Source organism: Lissotriton helveticus, chromosome 10, assembly GCF_964261635.1.
Source record: "Lissotriton helveticus chromosome 10, aLisHel1.1, whole genome shotgun sequence".
NCBI classification, from domain to species: Eukaryota; Metazoa; Chordata; class Amphibia; order Caudata; family Salamandridae; genus Lissotriton; species Lissotriton helveticus.
The window spans coordinates 240088838-240111293 of NC_136071.1; the positions used below are offsets into that span (position 1 = coordinate 240088838).

At 42.5% G+C, this 22456-nt stretch overlaps 1 protein-coding gene across 5 annotated transcripts in view; it reads right to left on the reverse strand.

The window, feature by feature from the left end:
- Nucleotides 1–22456, reverse strand: part of NT5M (5',3'-nucleotidase, mitochondrial) — a 401499-nt gene that overhangs the window by 214812 nt on the left and 164231 nt on the right. For 2 of the 5 annotated variants that reach the window (XM_078665217.1, XM_078665216.1), the window contains exon 2: nt 5566–5708. The exons of the other annotated variants lie outside the window; for them this stretch is intronic. The gene's annotated coding sequence lies outside the window, so the exon portion shown is untranslated. The remainder of the gene's footprint in view (nt 1–5565; nt 5709–22456) is intronic. 5 annotated transcript variants of the gene reach the window in all.

The following is a 22456-nucleotide window of genomic DNA, read 5'->3' on the forward strand; positions in this document are numbered from 1 at the left end:
CCCATTCTGGGCGTTATGATTATCATATTTATAATAATCTTTGATGTATGTATGTACACTTGCATTTGGCCATGCGAACTATTCTGAAACCTGAGTCGCATATGTGATATCCATTTAGTTAATTACATCGTGATAAGATGGCGGCCACTTTTAAGATATGTACTATAGTCCTTCTTTGCACTTGATGACATGAATGACGTCTTTTAAGGCAGACGGGCGCCTCGGCTCTCTGCACAATTTGACAAAGCCCTAAGGCGAAACGCGTCGTTGCTGTTAAGTTCCCACAATAAATCTTCTGTGGAACTACCCCCTGTGTGTGCTACATTCTTTATGGATTGAGGATCCTTGGATGTTTGGAGCTTGGATTATTTTAACGGGCACACCCCCGTTTTGTGTGCACCCGCTCACGTGTGCATCTGGCTGGTGTTTGGAAGCGGTGGCAATATATATATATATATATACACACACATACAGATATATATATATATATATATATATATACATACAACATACATATATATACATATATGAACACCAACTCCAGTTCCCTTCCAGTTCCTGGACACTGTTCGCAAGCAGGATTGAGTTTCCTGCTGTTGTTTTTCTATAAGTGCGTGTATGCAGTAAGTTGTCTCTTACATAGCTCTACAGGTCTAGAAATGTTACTGACTCCCTGTCTATTGTGTCTGTGAATCTTAGATTAAGTGTGTTGTGATTTAGTTGCATTACAAAATCTTTTGCAGACTCCATTGAGCCTTCCCAGACCAAAAAGGTCATCGGTAAACATTTTCCACATAACCACATTCTCATTCGATTCCTTTGAATGCTTGGCTCTGAGCACCTGCTCTTCCCACCAGCCATAGGTCTCTCACTCTCTACACACATATACATATATATATATATATATATATATATATATATATACACACATATACATACACATACATATATATGCACACATATATATACACATACATATATAGACATATATACTTTACCAAACGGCCCACTTCCAGGCTCCTGGATGCTCTTAGGCGGTGCGTACGAGGTACGGCAGAGCCACGCCGTTCCAACATGCATTCCTTTTCCCTACAGGGCTCCCTTGCGCACTTCCGGATATCAATCAGTATTTTTCCACACCAGCAATGTAGTTCAATTTCTTTAATTCATAACAGCCAAGCCAGCAGAAAACTCTATGCGTTTCGGTCTCTATGGAGACCTTGCTCACGAGACTGACAAAAACCACATTTGTTTTGTGTATTTAAATAACATAGCTCAAAAAGTGACATCACATCCTCTTCAGGGTAGCTAAGCATTCTGGTTAATGTAGTTTGATCAGATTATAATGATTTGACACCACTAATTGTGCAATAATAAACCTGTGCATTATATTACAAATTGTATTCTATCATCACTTTATATTTATTGTGTACCTGCTATTCAATCCAATCTGAAAAAAATTGTTAATTTTACGATTCTCAGAGTTCTTGATGCATATTAATTCTTGCTTTCGCCCTCTAGTGGGTATTCGTGTTATTTCAACATTCTGCCTTGTGGGTACAATACCATTTACTTAGGCTAATTCTCGCCGTCTGTCCCTCCATGGGCCTGCATCCCAGCTCCCGCTGCTAACTGCAGTACACTAATCCTGTGTTATCAAATTAACACACCAACTAACTCTACTCAGTTATGCTCTTCCTTTAAGTTAAGTAGACCAGAATGAAATATAAGGGTATAGAAACAAACTAAACTTTTGAATTACTGTGCTCACCCCAACCCAATAAAATTGGTGACTGTTAGAATTGGGGGTCTCTGGTTGGCACAGGTAGGTACTTGTGACAAGCAGGGACCCTCTCCTCTAGTCAGGGCAAGGGAATTACTCTCTCAAAATAACCCCTGCTCACCCTCTAGGCAGCGTGGCGCGAGCAGTCAAGGCTTATTTCAGAGGCGATGTAAGTTAAGCAGTTGTGACCACATACAGTAACCCAGTGACAGCACTAAAAAATGGACACCACACTAGGTTTTATATATAAAAACTAAGTGTTCTTTATATAGAGTTATCACAAGACCAATAAATGACAAAAAGAATCCACAGTACTATGAAATTTCAAGAGTTCAGGTTAAAAAGGCTTAAATCAAAGTTCTGTGTGAGTCGGTAGCCCGGACGGGCTACAGCATTGTTAAAAAGAACACAGAGTCTAACAAATCCAGCGGACCGTGGCAGTACGGCCCACTCAAATGTAGACAGACTCAGTCACAGTACCTTTTCCTTGAGGCGGTCGGCACGGATGTGCGAGCCGGTTCCGGGGTGGACCGCGGTGTAGAAAAAGAAAGCGTTGCAGGTCACGGTGTCCTTCCAGTCGCGGTGCAGGCTACTGCTCGTTGACGGCGTCGGGGCGGAGTCAGTGAGCTCAGAGCTTGCGTTGTTCGAGGCGTACGTTGCTCGTTGCGGTGCTTCCAGCTTTACGGTGCGGAGAACGAGCGGAGTTCGGGAGCTGCCGTCGGTCAGTCCGGACAGCGGTGCAAGTCGGGCGGTGCGTCGCAAAGCGTGCGAGGCGGTGCCCAACTCCGGTGCGGTCACAGGACTCGAAGTCAGCAGTGACCGCGTCGGTCAGACCAGTTCGATTCGGTGTAGCGAGGCGTTGCACGTCGCGGTGTCCTTCCAGTCGCGGTGCAGGCTACAGCTCGTTGACGGCATCGGGACGGAGTCAGTGAGCGCAGAGCTTGCGTTGTTCGACGCGGACGTTGCTCGGTGCGGAGCCTACAGGACACCTGGCCGGTCGGTCACAGCTCCCTGCCTCTGTAGCCACTTGTTTCCAGCAGCAATTCACAAAGGCTGGTGAAGTCCACTGGTCCTGGGACTTCGGACAGGGGGCAAGCTCTCTTCCAAGCCCTTGGAGATCTTTGCACAAGTTGAAAAGAAAAGTCCACAAAGTCTTTCTCCTCCCTTTGCAGCAAGGCAACCACTGCAGGCCAATCCCCCAAACAGCACTTCAGCTTGGGAATAGACTCTCCTCAGTTTCTTCAGGTTCCTTCTCCTCAGCAGAGATTTTATCTTGTCAGTTCCAGGAGTGATCTAATTTCATGGGCTCAGGGTCCCAATACTTATACCCCAAAATCCTTTGTTCTCTGAGGGGAGAGGGGCCTGTGCCCAGTTCAAGCCAGTTCTGAAGCACTCTGTTTACCAAACTTCTCTTTTCCTTTCACAGCGCAGGGCAGGCACGTCAGACGCCCCATAGGAGGTGGAGCCAGCATTGTGGAAGGCAAGTACAGTCCTGGAGCACTTTGTTGACAGTCTTCCTTCTCTTCTTTCAGTGTGCAGGGCAGAGACATCAGACACACCACAGGGGTGGAGCCAGCATTGTAGAGGGAAGGCCCAGCCCTATTCAGGTCCCAGGTGCAACTCCTCCCTCCCATCTAGATGCAGATCTCCCTATTCACCACCGGGCTGCCCCAGTCTGTCTCCTGGAATTCCCCAGTCCTGTCACACACAAACCCAGACAAGGAATACACAACCTCGCAGAGGCGGGCTCAAATGGTTAGTCAAGTAAATACCTACTTTCTAAAAGTGGTATTTGCAAACAAAGAATATTAAAATAAACTTTACTAAAATATGTATTTTATTATTCTGAGTCCAGGCATACTAAACTCGATTTTCTACCATGTTCTCTGAGTCTGCTAGGATTATAAAGTGTAATAATTCCAACAGCCCATTCTAGCCTATATAGAGAACAGGTAGCCTTGCAATAGTGAAAAACGAAAATGGATGTAATTCACTATTAGGACATGCCACACCATCAGGGCGTGTCCTACCTTGTACATACAATGAACCCTGCCCTTGGGCCTACCATAGGGGGTGACTAATATGAAGTCAAGGGAAGGTTTCGGGACTGGCAAGTGGGTGCACTTGCCCAGTCAGCATGACAGTACCAGACTACATGCAGGCTCTGCAATGGCAGACCTTAAACACGTTTTACAAGGCTGCTTCTGTGGGTGGCACAACCAGTGCTGCAAGCCCACAAGCAGCATTTGGATGTACACGCCCTGGGCACACTCAGTGCACTGTACTAGGGTCTGACAGGTAAACCATATAGCCAATCATGGAATCACTAATTAATACATTCATTTAATTTACAATGGGAGAGCATATGCACTTTAGCACTGATCAGCAGTGGTAAAGTGCCCAGAGTCATAAAATAGCCAACAACAGGTCAGAAAATATGTAGGAGGAAGGCAAAAAGTTCAGGGATGACCCTGCAAAAAGGGCCAAGTCCAACAGTGACTAATTGTGTATGTGCAGGTTTGTTAAACCCTAGTGAGTAAAAAACTAATGATAATGGAGAGGCCATTTGTGTCATCCCTGTCTCTTTATATAGGGTACTGAGGCAAGTCCAGATCTTCTACAGGCGATAATGTAACTCCTCATCTTCGTTCAGTCCATGCAGGGTTAATGTTTGAAAGTTCAAGAAATGTTTAGATTCTTTCTGCCTGAGGATTTTTTCACAGTCTCCACCTCTCGGATGGATCCCCACGGACTCCACAGCATAGAATTTCAGTTCCTTCCATCTGCCACCATGCTCCTGCAAGATGCAGAACTATTTGTACATTTGTAAATAGCGAAAAATTAACTGAAGTTAACCACAGAGCTGAATCATAATTGCGTTTTTTAACTTAGCGTATATACATATATTTTCCTACTTTTCTGTTCATGAATTCCCTGGCACTGTATACAGAACTTTGCACAAACCTTGAAAACAACTTTCATTTAAATGATGATATAATTGTACAATACAATAGATTAGGTCCGACCTCACCCCTCCAAGGATCAGTATGAGAGGGAGGATGAATTTTAAGCAGAGGTTGTTGTATATCTCCCTCCCCTTTAAGATTGTTTTGTGAACTGTCAAAAACTTGATATCCATGGAAATGGTCACTGGAGCTGTGTTTTAAATTGATCTTGGCTTTAAAATTGAACTTTACATTTACTTCGATTAATTAATTAATTTTTGTCATCTGACATAATCATGAAATTGAGAAGAAGGTCAAATTCAATCTTGAAATGTACTGCACAATGAACTGAATTAGACAAAAATTATGAATATTTATGTGATATAATAATATATTTCTCACAGCGGACACCGCAAATGGGTTTGAAAATGATAAGTTATTGACTAATATATCTTAAAATACACATAGGGAAGGAACATAAGAACAGAATGAAATGGCTGCATGTCGTTTTTAAATTGTACAATTTGAGAGGAAAAATATAATTTTATCCTGCACTAGCACTTTTTTTCTTGATATAAGAATGTACTTTACAACTATTGTCAAAATGGTGATTGAATTGAACCATGGATGTTAACTGAGGCTAGCAGTCTAGTCATTAAGAAGCAGTAAACACAAAGAAAGGGATAAGCACAAAGCACTTTCTTTAAACACAGTCTAGATGCGTGGGACTCTATGGTCCAGTAGCAGTCTAGTGGTAGCCGAAACGCATAGGCGGTCCTATTTTGCTCACTTTTGCACAATGGTGTGTTAATAAATTAATTTGTAAAAATCAGTTACCTTGCTGTGGTGCCGTGACTTTCGCCGTGATCAAAGACCTTCACACGGAGGCGAGGGAATCCCAGGAATGAATGAATAAATATATATATATATATCCAGGATTCCAAGGAAAGACCACGCCGGGTCAAACACGGGCACAGACTCTGTAATCGATGCAAACAGGAAAGTTTATTTCATATACATGTCAAGATGACGCGTTTCGACCGCAAGCCTGCGGTCTTGATCATATAATGCGCTGCACTGAAGCACACGATATATATAGGGTAACAGAGTAGTGACTCTACTCTTTCCATACTTGAGTGACATGTAGTGTAATCCTTACGAAATGCTGTAAATTCTCAGTGTCAGCGGCCGATGACTGAGCACATACCGTGAGGCAACGTACAGACTGACATAAACGATAGACTTAAACATTGCGGCTGATAACCTCAAATGTAAAATGTAAAATGAAAAAGAATGTGGCTAAAATACAAGGAATTCATAGAGGAACAAAATCAGTTGTTCAGCTGAAAAAACTGGGCCTATGCAATATCAATAACATAAGACAGGAAGAAACACTTCTCCCAAGTGTGAGGAGACCAAAGATGAGTGCGGTCGAAGACAGAAATGAAACGCTGGGATTGCGCAGATGTGGGAAAGACCAAAGCTGTAAAAGATGTGTTGCATCTAAGGAGCTGCCAGAAAACATGAATTCACAAGGAGAAAGGAATCGGGCAAAAGTGGCACCAGATACTGTGGGTCCGAAGTGCACAGGGAATCTGAATGGATGGGTCTAACGCCACATACTGAGGTGAGTCATCACATGAAACCTCAACATACTACCTGCCTAGTGCTGGAAGTCAAAAGACTGATGCCAACATACTAACTGCTTAGTGTTAGACGTCAAAGACAAGGTGTATTGCTAAGTGAGAGTCATTGACTATATACAATGTTTAAAAAAAAGATAAAGGAAAAAGGGGGGATCAGGAAGACTGGGAATGTGATGATGTGCTTGAAACAAGTGTATGGGATGAGCTCAATACTGATGAATTCAAATGTGTGGGTCAAAATCTAGTGTGTGTACTGTACATGAAAGTGCTTTAAAAAGACAACCAAACAGAAGTGCAATGGATGCAGAGAATTAATGAAGATGCAGGAAATAAAGACGCAAGTGCGAGAGAAAACAAGTGCAGATTGAAGCTGCAAAGTACATGTAAACACGCATAAATTGGCCACAAATTAGTGGTGCATCCCGGCTTGTTCTTCAAGAGAAAATTAACATACATAAGAGAACTGACTGTGTATCTAAAGTCCAAAGGTAAATAGTGACAGTGCTAATGAACAGAAAATAGGCACAAAAATATACGTTTTATGACCAAATGAGCGAGGCGTATGGGCTAAGTGCTGAAATATGTGCCTCCTGTGGATGGTAAACATGCAACGGATCTAAAGGAAGTTATGCAGGTCCTCTCTCATATTGAGTCCTGCAGGTGCCTTGGAATTCAATTCTAGAATGTATTTCGAATAAAGCTGTCGGAGCATTCTGTCTCTGTTCCCACCCCGCCTAAGTGGTGGTACGCGGTCTATTACAAAATATCTGAGGTGGTCCAGATTGTTGTCATGGACTTCCTTGAAATGTCTTGCAACAGGGTACGTGGGGTTGCTGTTCACTATTGCCCTCAGATGAGGTAGGATGCGGAGCTGTACCTGCAACTTGGTGCTGCCCACATACCTAAGACCACATTTGCATTTCAAAACATAGACTGCGTATTCGGTCCTGCAGGTCAATCTGTGTTTGATGACTATAGGTTCACTCCTGAACCTAGCTAAGACCTGGCTGGTATTGGTCTCAAATATGCATGCCCTGCCGCTCCGGCTCTTGAAAAACTCTTTATATATATATATATATATATATATATATTGGGAAGGAGGGCGTAGACCTTAAGGGTCAAGATTTAACATCTCTTTATGACACCTAATATAATAACCCTGAGGGGGCAAATACTCAGTCACCATCTATGCGAAGCCATATTAATAAGGACGACAGCAAACTTACAACCTTTGTGTCCTGGAATGTGGCAGGGTTATCTAACAAATTGAATGACCCAGCTTTTTTGCCTTTCTTGACCCAATTCTCCATTATATGCCTCCAAGAAACATGGGAGATGGAGGAGTTACATATAAATGGGTTTCGAACTTTCCACAATGCTGCAGTACAATCAAACAGGGGCAGAAATAAAGGAAGGCTTTGTGTGTACATTTCAAACACTTCCAAAGTTAGGGTCGGCAAACATAATAGTATCTCAAAATACTTTCAGAGTGTGGAGCTGACTTTCGTGTTGTACAAGAGACTATAACCTTGATTAATTTTTATAACAATGTCCCTGATGATGAACTGCCAAATGTCTTTGAATATCTTTCACATATAATATTGAAATCTGATGTGGATTGCTACACGGGGAATCGTCTTGTTGGGAGATTTTAATTGTTTTTTGTGCCCAAAGGCCACGCAAATATATGTGGACTATTCAATAAGGAAGGTGATCCCTGTAGTCATTTTGTCCATTCCCTGACAGGGAACCTAGTGAATAATTTGATGTTTGAGATGGATCTAGGCTTTGCAAACGAAGTATGTACTCCGCAGGTTGACTTTTCACCTACATATAACGGCAGGGGTTGTAATTCCTTGATAGATTTTGTTTTGGTCTCAAATAGCATCTCGATAAATGTGGTACATTTTGAAACAGCCGAAATTGCAATCAGCGATCATTACCCCATTAATTTCTCCCTTGATATTGAAGTAACGTCTCAGGGGAAAAATAAATCCCAAATTGCGAATACCCTGTATCGCCATAGGATAAATCTAGCTAAAAGAAATGGTTATTCACTTAAGTGGAATAAGATTGAGCCAGAAAGGTTTATCCAAGTGTAGTGTAGTTCCTATTATCCCAATAGGCTCTGCGCATTGGAATAATATCTTCAATAGTATAGACCTAGGGCAGAGGTTAACTAGGTCTTCTACTGACGATATTAGACTTAAAGTTTTTGGTTTTGCCAGCTAGCTCAGAGTTCACTAGAAACTTTCTCGAATAGGCAAGGAGGAGTTTAACCTCCCTGGATAGACAAGAAGGGATTTAGTTTCTGACAACCATAGAACATGACAACTTTGCTCTCCCCTAATCAAGAGTGTATCTCTAGAGTCGTGTGAAAACAAAAGACAACTTATTTTACTCAGTCAGTACGTGCATTCTTAGTTTCACCAGATTGTAGAGAAAAGGAAGAGACGGGCGTGTTCAATAAAAGATGTTATTTATTGATCAGTCTCTTTTCTCGTACAAGAGAAATGAATCGATATTATTGCGATACTTATGGTTAAGTAAAGTGCATACAATAAAAGCAGGAGTATAAAATAATACTGCAGAAGCATTGATATGGTTTCTAAGCCATATGATATTTAAAACTGATAAAATAGATACATACATATATACATTTGACTAATCGTACTCAACTGGTGCTTCTAACCACGCCTACCCCAGTGTACCTGACCTAAGCCTAATACGTGGGCGGGAGTAGATAAGTAGCAGTTTAAGTTAAGTTTGTTTTGCCAAGGGACTGACTCAAGAATTCTCTGCAAGGGGTTGTTCAGTTCTGTACCTGAGGTCTAGAATGATTGAGGGCTGGTATCTCTCGTCTCTGGTCTTGATATTCCAGCTGCCTGCGAGGGCTGCTTGGAAGCGCCGGAGCTGGATTTCTCGGTAGGAGAAAAGCAGCGTCTCGTTCTCAGCGCGTCAGGAAGGCGGGGCAGCGCGTGTGGGCTTCGCTCTCTGCTGGGCTCCTCAGCACGTCTCGCTGCTCCGATCTCGTCACCACCGCGTGTGTTTGCTTAAGGCAATGTCGGTAATATTTATACCTGTAAGGTGCCGAGATTGACGTAAGGATGGACATGGATACGTCAATAAGGATGTCATACGAACGGGCTTGTTCGCACATTCTTTTGCTGAAGTTCTCGGTGAAATCAAAACAATGGCCGCAGGGATTTTCCCAGGTTGTCATAGGTTTGATTTGTTTTGAGAACTCCGTATGCCTTATCAGGGGCTGGAGGAATAGTGCTTGCCTAATTAGATGGCAAGCGTTATGACCTAATCAGATAACGCGTTCCTGTGCCGTGGTGTGGCTTAATCAGATAACGGTTCTTTGTACCGTGGGATGGCTGCTAGTTAATTATTAACCAGAACAGGGTCAGGAATAGGGGGATCGATACAGAACCTATAGGAATACATCACACCCACTCCACGCAGACTATGTCCATATTTACAAGATCTAGGCATAGTAAATATACTAGTAGAGCATGTGTATACCGTACCACCCCAAAATACATTCATATGCATTTTGAAACCATGAAGTATACTAAAAGATAAATATATGCATTATATGCACTCAAGCAGTAGAAAATGCTAAATTAATCACGCATATTCATACATCATTATTAATAAAATATTGAAAAATAACACATGAAATGGCTCTTAATACAGAAGAGAAAAAAAATGCGAGACCATTTCATCACAAAATAAAATATTTATGAACATGCCAGAGGGCAGCTAATGTCTCTAAAGTTCCTAAAATAGAAATTTAGTTCCCTAAGAATAGTTTCTACTTTAAGCAGAAGATAAGTGTCCCGAAAAACTGCAAAATTTTTTGGGGCCGCTGAAAAAATTATGTTCCGCTGTCCGTAAACTGGAAAAAATTGTTCATGATACTTTATTATCAGAGTTGAAGGCCAAATTCAGGGTGTTGGGAACGCCGTGTGCTAGCCTGCTCAAAAGTCATTATTTCTGCTCTGGTGAGAACATCATATCATTTAGACTCTCGAAAAAACTGTCAACAGCTTCCTGCGAAAGTTCCATTAACTCGGAAAAAGATGTTACCATGCAATTATGAGCATGATTGCCTTCATTGATGTTTTGATCAGCATAACTGACAGAAGGTCGTACCTGATCGATGCTGCTTTCATCTTGAACCTCACTACCCCTCAATCGTAGTGGTGAAGTCTCCACGAATGCCGTCATCAGGATTGGTAGCCGCAGGGGACAGCACAATGCATGAGCCGTGACCGGACCCAACAAAGTTTCTGCATCCATTGGCGCATCCGATTGTAGCGTCAGACAGGTGTCCAACACGCATTCTTCTCCACATAGCAAGCACCTTAATACAGGTAAAACACAGCTTTGCCACATTGGTCTAAATGAAAGAAACCAAGTCATGTTTAGGTCTCTAAGCCGGGACATTCCAAGGATTTTAGATATCCGGTCCCGGTATCCAATGGCTAGGATTGTTTCTTCCCTTGTCGCAGGTGTTTTGTCTGTGACACGGTTTGCCATAGCGAAATAACAGAATCAAAAATAGGATTCCTGCCACTAGTCCCAAAAGGAGAGGAAGTCCACCAAAGATGGAATGGACAAAGTCCGGAAAAATACCCAGAATGGCTTTAAATGGTGTTAAAGCCCCCGAAAACACTGTCTTAAATACATTTGAGACTCCACTGGTATCAGAAATATTTAAGATTTCGTTCAGGATTTCTGCGAAATGTATGGGGGAATTAGTTGATAACAATGAATGAATCTCTGCCGTTGTCCTTGCAACTTGGAGATCATACGTTTCTTTTGATGACGTGAGCCTGGTCGGCGTCTGAAGGAGCACTGTTTTCATTCTGCTTAAAGTATCAACTCGAATGGAAGCAATTTTCAAATTCGGCCATAACCTTGCCTCCCTGTCTGGCATTGCGCTGGGGAACAATACTCGTTCACAGCACATAACCTTCGCAGTCGTAGTTATGAGATAAGCTATTCCGGGCACCAAGCTACAACATCTGCGGTCTACGATTATAATGTAACTCCCGTTCGATAGTCTCCTAAAGAATGGTTCTATTTGTGTCACAGGTGTGCCTAGCTGGTGACATGAAAGGTTATTTGAGGACCCTTCACAGGCTCCGTGTAAACTAATACCATTACACAGAAGTGTACCGCTTAGTGACATGGCACAATTATTGCCACTAAGAAACACTTTCCGGCCTTTATTACTGACACAAGCATGTGAATAGGGCAAGTTCCATGTTGACTTAATGTACCCTTTACCCAATTTTTCGTACATGCCAGCCTGTATATATTTTTGGCAATATTGAAACCTGAAAGTAGATATTGGAATATTAATTATTCCATGTATTATCCATTCACTGACAGGTCGTTCTGACATTGTCAATGGTAATCTCTCGAGTTTCTCAATGCTCAGGATTGTATAATCAGCACCCTTCTGTGCCATACTGATTTGTTTATCAGTAAGGTTAAAGATATTGAACAGTGACGTTGTGTTGATTAAACGCCAAGGCACATAGCCTGAACGCAGATTTTGTAACGTCCAGCCAAGTTGTACAATAGAACGCAATTGAGACTGACCGTGTTGTAACAACAGTAAGTCTTGCGATATTATGTCGATTGCTGAAGACACAATGCTGTCCAAAGAGTATATTCTGGAGGACAGAGTCATTAACCCATTGTCCACTACAGAAAGTGATTTTTCCAAATTAATACGGTCAATTTCCCGTATTCTCTCTGATGTTTCAATTTGAGTTATTTTCCAGGCTTCGTTATAAGCTGCATATACAGAGGCTGCTATGAAGCGTTTTTGACGCTGTTTGCGCGGTCCCATAATGAAATCACGCAAGTCAGCACCATCAGTAAGTAAAGTCAGGTGTTGCTTAATTTCTGCCAGTGTGGATGTTTGTAGCCATTGAAGGCAGAGCTTGCCCACACTGTACGTGGTAATTATCCCTGGGTGTTGTCTTTGGGAATATCTAGGGTCTGGCCTTGTCAATGTGAACCCTTGGATTTTGTTCAGGAATCTGTCTTGACAGTTATTTGTATCTGTGGGCCAGATCAACCACTTTTTCCAATCAGGATGTGTTCTGTTTTGGCTTAATATATGGTTTACGTCTATCTCAACATCTATAGAGCTATTACTGTTCATTGATGGCTTTGGAATAGACGGTTTGTTTAAGTCTTTGATTTTGGCTAGGCCAAGACAGGTAGTTTGTTGAACAGTGTCATTCAAAAATATAATTTGTTCTGGGATCATGCAGGCTCTAAACAATGATTCTATACCTTGTACATGCCATTCCTTTGTACCCCAAACACTTTTTACTTCAACATTTTTGTCCCAGTAATCAAAACCAAATGTACTCATTTGCTCAAAAAATGAGTCTGAATATATCAATTTAGTGTTTGTAAGCATGGTCTTTGTACCTGTCTTATTTGATAATTTGAAATAAAATGTTTCTGCATTGCTTGTGTTGAACCCTGAAAAATATGAATATTTGTCATAAAAAGTTCTTGAGCTACCTTTTGGAGGGGTTGCACAGTGTTCCCATTGATTATAATTCAAAACATTTCTAGGTTGTGCAGATTTATGCAGATAATGATTACTATAGTGATTATAGCAGAACATTTTATCATAATTAGATGAACCCTGCAAATAATCATGTTTTGTAAATTTAGCAGACATCACTAGGTCAGACATCATATTATTAATGCTTTCAACGTCCCAATCATCAGCCACTGAGCTTGGTTTTACAAAGTCACTCAATGAGATCTTGATTTGATGTGGATACTTCAGGATTTCAACCGGACCATAGATTTCATAATCAATATAGTCCCATGCTACCCCACCGGGTATAGGATTGGCTGTGAAGTTGACTGAAGAAAGTTCTCTTTTCTCGACGTGTGAAGACGTGTGTGGTTTGAGGACCAAGTTGATTTTCTGGCTTGCTGTGTCCATTTTAGCATATTTTCCCTCAATGAAGTGTCCCAAACATAGTACCATGATGAGCCAAAGTATGAGGATTATTGCACCTAAGGCCACCCAGAATTCAATCCATGGAGAAATCAGATAGGTTTCTTTCAGATGTTGAAAAAGTTCCTTAGCTTTATCTTTAAAGGTTTTTGTTGATGTTTGTTCCTTTGATTCACTCAGGTCTTCAGATGAATCACTGAAGTTGATGAAGTAACCGGATGCCGTTCTGTCTATTGTTCCTATTGTTTCAGGATTGCTGTTTGCTTTATTAGTGTGTTTTGTTGCAGCAGCATAGTCATTTGTTACTTCATTGTAGATTGGTGTGTCTCTGCTAAATGTTTTTATTTGTGTTTTTAGAGGTTTAAGTTCCATAGCATTGTTGCATAGTCCTTGTTGTTGTTCTGTTGGCATTTCAAATGTGAGTAGCCTCTTAGATTGAACCTCTATGTTTGTAGCAAACCTTGGTATTCTGCTACTTATCAGGAGTCCACTTGGCCTACTGTTTGTTATCGGCCACATGACTGTGGTTTTATCAGGTCGATTGATACAACCCTGTTCTCCGTTTTACCAGCAAGTGGCGGTAGTACTACTGATGTTGTCCCGTTGATAGACAAGACAGGAACTGCTTTTCTGTAAGAAGGCCCAAATTCCTTCTTTACCGCGATCTTTTCTCTGACTAGATCCCCGACTTTTGGAATCCAGACAGGTCTTGCTGGGACAGGTGGTTTTTCTTCAGTGGTCGTTGGCTGTTGTTTCAACTTTATGTTGCTCAGGTCTTTCCTTGTTTCGTTTAAGTCCTGTAAAATAGCCAAACGATCTTTGATATCAAAGCTTTTTTCTTTAACCACTGAAGTCTGACTGTCAAGATCTAAGATCATCATTCTAGTTCCAAACAATAATTCGTACGGACTGAATCCCCTCAGAGAATTTCTTGGCAGGTTATTTAGACTACGTTGGACACTTATTAGATGTTTGACCCACCCAGCTCCCGAACCTAATACCTTCGCTGTTATAGATTGCTTTATGCCTTTGGTTTTTTCTTTACACCATCCCGTTCCCTCAGGTAGGAAGTGAGAAGAGTCCCGCTATGCTATGCTCATTTGTGGTGGCCAAAACGATTCATAAAGGGGGTGGTGATGGACAGAGTATCTGAATTAAGCAGAACACTCCTACCCAGTCAAAAGATCAGGGCTTGATCCATCACCGTTTTTTAGCTCACTGCACCATCCCAGCTCAGAACCTGGCTACATGCAAATTAGTCTGACCCTGGCCCAGTGCATCATGGGAACAGGGCAGACCAAACTACCAAGCCAATTCTTTACTGGAAAGGAAACAAGCTTCCGGGGACCGGTTTCTGGCATTACAGCCGTCTTCGGCCCGGCTTGCTTGAATCCTGATGGTGCAGTGAGCAAGGGACTCACATCTGAGCATACCCTTCCACACTTGTGGTGGCCAAAACGATTCATAAAGGGGGTGGTGATGGACAGAGTATCTGAATTAAGCAGAACACTCCTACCCAGTCAAAAGATCAGGGCTTGATCCATCACCGTTTTTTAGCTCACTGCACCATCCCAGCTCAGAACCTGGCTACATGCAAATTAGTCTGACCCTGGGGCAGTGCATCATGGGAACAGGGCAGACCAAACTACCAAGCCAATTCTTTACTGGAAAGGAAACAAGCTTCCGGGGACCGGTTTCTGGCATTACAGCCGTCTTCGGCCCGGCTTGCTTGAATCCTGATGGTGCAGTGAGCAAGGGACTCACATCTGAGCATACCCTTCCACACTTGTGGTGGCCAAAACGATTCATAAAGGGGGTGGTGATGGACAGAGTATCTGAATTAAGCAGAACACTCCTACCCAGTCAAAAGATCAGGGCTTGATCCATCACCGTTTTTTAGCTCACTGCACCATCCCAGCTCAGAACCTGGCTACATGCAAATTAGTCTGACCCTGGCCCAGTGCATCATGGGAACAGGGCAGACCAAACAACCAAGCCAATTCTTTACTGGAAAGGAAACAAGCTTCCGGGGACCGGTTTCTGGCATTACAGCCGTCTTCGGCCCGGCTTGCTTGAATCCTGATGGTGCAGTGAGCAAGGGACTCACATCTGAGCATACCCTTCCACACTTGTGGTGGCCAAAACGATTCATAAAGGGGGTGGTGATGGACAGAGTATCTGAATTAAGCAGAACACTCCTACCCAGTCAAAAGATCAGGGCTTGATCCATCACCGTTTTTTAGCTCACTGCACCATCCCAGAAACAAGCTTCCGGGGACCGGTTTCTGGCATTACAGCCGTCTTCGGCCCGGCTCATTTGGCCATGTTTTTCCATACGCTTTAGGGCAAGAAGAAAAAACATTCAGCCAGACGTAGCATGCCTCTAGCGTATATGCCATTATAGACTCGCAAATCTTTTTATAACAGTCCAGACGTCAGCCGAGTGCTGGGGTCTTACTTGCATAAGTGGAAATTAGTCTTTTTATGTTAATATAACGCTTTTTCGTGATAGGTATATTATTATTGTTGTTGTTTTTCTGGAGCGATGTGCCATGGTAATAGTCCTCCTCGCTCGCCACTGCGATCTCTATTGCAGTCTGGGCAGTTTTTTACAAAAATCTGATGATGCAGGCTCATGCCTGGCCACCAGTACACTGATTGCAATTCTTCCAGAGAATCTTTTTGTTTAAGGTGTCTGAGACCTTCACCCATATGTGCGTCTGCTATTAACAAGCCTCTCCTGTCCGTGTTTGGAATCACTCTATCCCCCACTCCAGGGATTCGAGCAAAAGGGACTGAGTTTGCATCGATTATGTATGTATAATTGAGTGGATAGTTGATCGGTAGTGCTGAGCAGTCGCTTTTCGATGACGTTTTCACCGCCAGCATAGTTTCACCGTCAATGTGTTTTACTGCACGCTTTTTCTTGACTACGGAAGCCGATTCAGTTGCTGCCGTTGTGGCTTTCTCAGCCAATGAATTCCCTGCAACGTGAACGCCATCACGTTGATGACTCAGTGTATGTATCACGTGAGTCTTTGGTAGTTCTTTTTGCAAATGAACTACTTGTTCCCAAAGCACTTTTTGCTTTATTGTTGCACCTGTGTCATCTTTGTAACCGTTTTGAATCCATTTCTGTAAATCGTTATTGTATGATTTGACGCAGTAATACGAATCGCACACAATAAGTGTCGGGAATTTGCGATCGGCATTATCTAGCGCCATTTTTAACGCTATTATTTCCGTTTGTTGTTCTGAAATATTTTCCACTGAGTGTGTTTTTATAAGTAGAGGTGTTAATTTTCCTCCGCGCCACACTTCTTTTATAATTTCGCAGGTGGCCTTGTAAGCCAGCTCTCCCCAAACTGAGGGTTGAGCATGCCCGTCTGTATGTATTACACAGGCGTACTGTCGTAAAGGCAGAATGTCGATTGGCAGAGGGTATGTCATTTCATATTCTAGATATCTTAATTCCTTTAATTCTGGATCAAAGTAGTATTTTACTCTGTCCGTTGTAATTGAATTCACCCATTGTATCCATTCTGGATTCAACGCTGTTGTTGGTAAATTACATGGGGTTGTTAATGCCTCAAAGGCTGACTCCGCTGTTCTGACTGTGATACGTCTACCGTCAGCTTGTCTTTTTCTTTTGCTATAGCCGTTTGAACTGCATGAACAATGTTGTCTTTAATACTGAACTTCTTTTCAGCTTCTGTGTACAAGTGTGATTTGTATGCAATTGGTACCTTTTCTCCCTCATTAGAGGTCAGGTATGTGAATCCGCATCTTCCTGGGATGACTCGAATCACAAGATTGCGTGTGTTGTCACGTGTTTCTAATTTTGTTTTAATTAACATGTCTGTTTGTAAAGATCTCAAAATTTCTGTGTGTTTTTGAGTCCAATTGATTCTTTTAAAATCTGGTTTTATTAGATCATAAAGGGGTTTAACCCTTTCTGCGTAATTTGCAATGTATGTTCTTCCGAAGTTTAGGAAGCCTAGAATTGATTGTAAATTTTTTAGTGTTCTAGGAGCTTGGAGTACAGCACATTTCTCTAGGAAATTGTCAGCCAGGCTTTTGCCTTCACTTGATAATTCATATCCTAAAAACAGGACTGTTAGATGGGCAATTCTTGATTTTTTAAAGTTGAATTTGTAACCCTCTGCTGCGAACCCAAGTATTATGGTGTTCACTCTCTTCAAGTGAGTATCCAAGTCATCATCTGTTAGGTAAATGTCGTCGACATATGATAATGCCTCGTCATCGTATGTTTGTAGTAATTCTGCTACTCTCTTTGAGAATAATCCTGGGCTGTTCTTGTGCCCCTGGGGTAAACGGCAGAAACTTTTTTGCGAGCCATTTACCGAGAACGCAGTCAAATATCTGCTCTCTGGTGCTATATTTTGACAAAAGAATCCATTAGAGATGTCTAATGTTGTTTTGTATTTTTTGCGCACTATGTTATTCATTAGTGCAGCACTATGCGAGTTTTGCACTGCAAAGGTTTTGCAACATGAGTTAAGGTGTCTGTAATCCAAAACTAGACGATATGAGTTGTCTGGTTTGGAGACAGGAAACAAAGGATTGTTCATTTGTGAGGTGCAAGTTTCAATCACCCCCTGGTATTCAAGTTGATCTAGGATCTCGTTTACCTGTTTTTTAGCTTCTTGCTTAATTGGGTACTGCCTCTGTGCAGTAGGTTGTGATTTTAACTGGATTTTGTGAGGAGGAGAGTCCTCATCCCATCCTACATGATTTTTATATAAAGCAGGAGCTTGAGCTACTGCCCACTTTCTAGCAAGTGTATATTTTTTATGAATTGGAATATGATTTGAGAAGGCAGGCATAATTATTTCTTCGCCATGAGGACACTCCCTGACAAACTCTGGTGGCCAGTCTTTCTCAGCTAGAAGGATGTCATAGCCCTGGGAGAGATTATCCCAAAATAGTCCCCTTATTTTTCTAGTCTTATCCCCTTCTATACGTAATGTTATTTCATATATTTTATGAGGTTTGCTAACTCTGGTATCTGCAGTTTCCACCTGAATGTATTCATTCGTGTCCACTGTCTCCAGATGATTCATAAGGACTTTGCGAGCTATGCTCACTTCTGCTGCGCTGTCTAGCATTGTCTGAGCCCATTCTCCGTTTTTCAGCTGTGTTCTCAGTATTCTCGGCATCTTTGATTACTTTAATACTGGCTACCTTCTTTTTTGGAAATTGTAACTTTTTATTTGGATGAGCAGGTTCCTTGTCTTTGGACTTGACGTGCTCTTCCCTGTGTTCTGATCGTCCTCTTCTTTCCGATTTCTGCGAGGAAGTCTGAAAAGATTGAGAGGGACGTGTATCATTATCTTGATATCTATCAGGTTTCTTTATATTATCCCTATTTCTAAGGTTGTATTTTTTCCCAGAGGGCTCACTTTGGGGAGACCTGCGTCCTTGGTTCGGAGATCTTTCTCTCCGCCGAGGAGACCTTCCTCTGGACTGGAATCTTTTTTCTTTAGGATTGGATTGTTTGTTTCCATCCCAGCTCTTTTTTTTGAGTGTTTAAATTATTTTTAATAAATGCCTTTTCAGGACTTTCAATCAGTTGAGGTTTTATCGGTATTCCACCCAGACTATCCCTTCCTAGTTCTTCATAGGATTTCTCTATGATTCTGGCAATTTCAGTTGGTTGGTCTGCTATGTCTGTCTCTTTTAACCTTTGGCGGATCACCACGTTTGCTGCTTTTCCCTTTATGTTGGCTAATAATATAGCCGAGACCTGCTTGAAGTCTTTCAGTAATTTCATACCAAGAGTTAAAGCGGGTTCTGGACCATATTCATCTTGAATTTGTTTTAGCACATCTGGTATTACTGACATGGATGGTACACCATGTGTTTTTGTGTATATGGAAGCAAAGACTGTACCCCAAGTGTCACAGTCCTCCACGTGTGGTGCGATTCCCATTGGAAGACAGATAGTCAGAATCCTGTGTTTTTCTACCGGGGTGGTGTCTGGAAACACCGCCTCTATTTGAGTGATTTTTTGTGCTAGCCAGAAGGGTATTTGTTCCCGTTTTGCGGGTACTTTACCCAGACAGGACTGTATGTTCTGTGGTGTAATTTTATTTGTGTTACCCTGATGAGGGTTCAGCTGTGGAATTTTACTTGCTGGTTGGACTGTTGAAGTCCGCATTACATATTGGACTAATTGTCTATGTATTTTGATTAGTTGTTTTAGCTGTATTAAAAGCTCTGCTGCAGGCATTTCTTCAATGTCTGGATGTGGTGTATATCCGGCTAGGACCGGCCACGTTGCTCCTGGTCTACCTAGTGGACCGACCCTGGTGATGTGATTATTATGTTTTAGGGCGCCATGAAACAAGAGCAGGTGCTCTTGGAATTTGAGTGGTACTTCCACCTCCTCGAAAGGAGTGTAGGTATCCGGTGGTTCCTCTATTTTATAATAGTGGAACTCTTTTGTTACAGCGTTTGCTGCTGGAAAGTTTATCCATGAATAGAATACCTCTGTCTGCCGATATTCGTGTGCCTCAATTACGAATATGACTGTACCACCTCTCGATGTCAGTCCATTTTCTATAAGTTTTAAGGTTATAGATTTCCTTATGTTGACCGGGATGAGTATTGCATTTGGGTCATTTTCCAGCAGAGTATTGTCTGCTACTAGGAGTTCAGCTGCTATTCTAGCTGTCTCCCTTTCTTCATCACTGTCTATCATTTTACCGACAGGAAGGTTATTCTGTTTGTTTGCAGATCAGGTTTCTATGGAAACAAAGATTAGATGCACAATATTTTGGAACAGTGTATCCTTCAACGTTGACTAAACCAAGAACCATACATAGGAGTTCTCTGAAAGGGCGCGAAAGTGCGGCCTCCTGAAAGCCGGCGACCTATACCCAGACGACGCGTTTGTGGAACTGGGGGATATATGTGAATCAGAGATCCCCACGGCCTCAGAACTGTTGCTCTACTACCAATTGAGATCGGTGTGCAAGGCCAGTTACCCGATGTTCCCCATGGCGCCGCCGACACTTGCAGCACTGGAGGAAGTACTGTCGAACAGTTCTCCGAAAAAACTGATCACCCGGATCTATAAAATCACACAAGACACGGCACCGTGGGTACGACCTCCTTCGAAATCTCAGTGGGAGGTAGAGGCGGGTATAAGTATCACCGACAAGCAATGGGTGTACTGCTGCACTCAATTAGAAAACTTGTCGCCGAACTACAGACTGCGCTTAATACACTTCAATTTCTTACATAGAACATACCGCACGCCTGCGCAACTCTTTAAGATAGGGCTACTGTCTGAGTCTCGGTGCTGGAGATGCAATGCAGCAGATACTGATTTCTTCCACCTCACGTGGAGCTGCATGCCGGTGCGACGGTACTGGGTAGATATATTTTCAAGAATGGGGCAGATAATAGGGGTAACGACACTTCCTGATCCACTGATGGCCCTTCTGGGCTTTGTTGCAGATGTTCCCAAGGCCTCGAGGAAGTTAGCTGCCTTGCTACTCCTTTTGGCGAAGAGGCAAATTGCGCTACATTGGAAGCGGAAACACGCCCCGAAGGTGGAGCACTGGATTCAGTCGGCGCTATACTGTCGGGATCAGCTGACCACATATGGAGAGCTATTGCCACTGAGATCTAGACCTGCAGACATCTGGCAACCCTTGACGACCTGGCTGGCTGGTGGTGGTGTGGATGATTAGGAACGGACAAAGTGCGCAGAATGACTGATGTTGGATGATGGACGTGGTGGGGGACTGACCGGGCCACTGGGCTGGACCACAGAGAATCAGAATGGGAGTGGTGGCGACTGTGAACGGCTGGCCCCGCGGTAGTATGCCTGCGAAAAGACGACGACACGTCTGGCGTTGAATGGTCTGTCTCCTGGTTCGATCCCCTCCCTACCCGTGTTGCCCCCCCTCCCCCACACCCCCTCCCTCCCCACGAATTTCGCTGCGTTCCCCTTTCCGCATTTGACACGGTTGAGGCCGAGTGGCCATGGTACTGATGACATCCTACTCTTGAAAGTGACAATTTGTGTATGACGACAGTGTAAGCGTTATTGTTTTAGTTGTATAAGGGTCCTACATATGGATATAACGTATTTTGTACATCTGCATGCACTGAGGTCCACATTATGTGGGCCACTTGGAATTACGAATGCTGCCTGCCTCCGGGTTGTTGGCTAAATAGCAGTGTACTGGCTTACAATTGATGAATAAAAGTTTATAACCCAAAAAAAAAAAAAAAAACCATACATAGGAGTCTCCTCCTGCGAGGTTTGGCGGATATGACCTTTCACCCACTCCAGACGTCTTTGGAGTATTATGGGAAAAAAGGGGTTCTGTGTGAAAAAGCACGACTGAGTTACTCTAATGTCTTGCGTTAGTTTTATCGCCTATCCAAACGTTTGGGCGCCATGTAGTGTAGGTCCTATTATCCCAATAGGCTCTGCGCATTGGAATAATATCTTCAATAGTATAGACCTAGGGCAGAGGTTAACTAGGTCTTCTACTGACGATATTAGACTTAAAGTTTTAGGTTTTGCCAGCTAGCTCAGAGTTCACTAGAAACTTTCTCGAATAGGCAAGGAGGAGTTTAACCTCCCTGGATAGACAAGAAGGGATTTAGTTTCTGACAACCATAGAACATGACAACTTTGCTCTCCCCTAATCAAGAGTGTATCTCTAGAGTCGTGTGAAAACAAAAGACAACTTATTTTGCTCAGTCAGTACGTGCATTCTTAGTTTCACCAGATTGTAGAGAAAAGGAAGAGACGGGCGTGTTCAATAAAAGATGTTATTTATTGATCAGTCTCTTTTCTCGTACAAGAGAAATGAATCGATATTATTGCGATACTTATGGTTAAGTAAAGTGCATACAATAAAAGCAGGAGTATAAAATAATACTGCAGAAGCATTGATATGGTTTCTAAGCCATATGATATTTAAAACTGATAAAATAGATACATACATATATACATTTGACTAATCGTACTCAACAGGTGCTTCTAACCACGCCTACCCCAGTGTACCTGACCTAAGCCTAATAC